Here is a 1,459-nt window from a genome sequence, read left to right as displayed (position 1 = left end):
TTTGTAAATACAGTCACCCTTCATATGTAAAGAGAGTCTAGTTACCAGTTGACGCCGGGTTCCCATCTGAAGCGCTCCACCTGCTGGGCTTGATATCGGGGTCCCTGTGGAGGCAGGATGGTGGGTTTGGCAGGAGGGGTGGAGTGGTGCAGCATTTGATTTGATGTCGAAGCGCGGGGCCGTTCCGTGCTCTGCTTGAAGTTTCCTGAACACCAGTTTTGTCTGGGTAACCATTGGCGGGCTGGCGGTTGTATAGAATGTCTCTCTGGACAGTCTTTGAAAAAATGTCCAGGCTTGCCACAATTAAAACAACAATTTGTATTGGGGTCTGCAGTATAAGCTCCAGATATCTCCTCTGCCACTCCTTTAGCCACTGCAAGTGCCACTATATTCTCACTTGAGGCAGAGGAGAGTTTGGTGCAGGCTTCAACCATCTGATCTATGGTTGGTTTGGGGTCCAGTGGGAGGGCTCACAAAACTGCTTTGCACTCCAGATTAGCATTGGCCATTGCTATTTTTACTAATAATTCTTTTTGCACCTGAGGGCTCTCTATCTGCTTTTCAATGGCCACTTTTAACTTATCAATATACTTAATAAAAGACTCAGTTTCCCCTTGCTTAATATTGGTGAAGCACTGCGTTGGCACTTTATCATCAGGGGTGGCAAAAAGAGATATCTTGGCAGCATTAGTTATATCCTGTAAAGCTGCTTCAGGCAGATCCCAGGCTTGTTCTCGGGGCTTTTGGAAATCTCCTTCTCCTGCTAATTGCTCTAAAGTAAAATTAGGTCTGTTCGTATCTTCAGCATAAACATCTGCCAATTGCCTTAAATGTTTTTTCCACTGCCTCTTCCATAACATGTACTTTGCTGGGGAGAGGAGGTAGTTCATAATATTCTTGATGTCATGCGGGACCATGACGTGGGCAGAGGAGGAGGCTTCCAGCAAGTGTTTAAAAAAATGTGAACCCCTGCCATGTTCCTCGGCAGCTTTACAAAGTTCCTGCAGTTCCCTATAGTGGAGGGATTCCCATGCCGCAACTTGTGCCCCTGCCTTGTCTCTCCTCATTCTTACAGGAAAGGCAAGTATTTTCTGGGACAGAGCTGAGTTCCCTGCTCGTGTGGCTTCCCTCTGCACCTCAGCCCAGTGGTCTTCATACTCGGAATCTGAATAAGAAGATTCACTGCTCTCATCTCCTAGTGGAGATGGGGGGCACTTGGTGGCAGTGCGGGGCCGGATCGGGTGTCTAGAGCTGGCCCTTTTGTGGCGGGGTGGGGAAGCCGAGACAGCCCCGCTCTGGCCAGAGCCGTCCCGACCTCCGGGGCACTGGGACCCTGGAGCGGGTGTGCCGCTGGGGGCCGGGCCCCAGAGCAAAGGGGCGGGACTGGGGTCCACGATGGGGAGGGGTTTCCTGATGGATGGGGCGGGGCCTGATGTGGTTACACCCATTGACACAGTGG

The sequence above is a fragment of the Parus major genome, chromosome Z (assembly GCF_001522545.3).
Source record: "Parus major isolate Abel chromosome Z, Parus_major1.1, whole genome shotgun sequence".
In the NCBI taxonomy this organism is placed as follows: Eukaryota; Metazoa; Chordata; class Aves; order Passeriformes; family Paridae; genus Parus; species Parus major.
Note: the sequence above shows the minus strand (reverse complement) of the source record.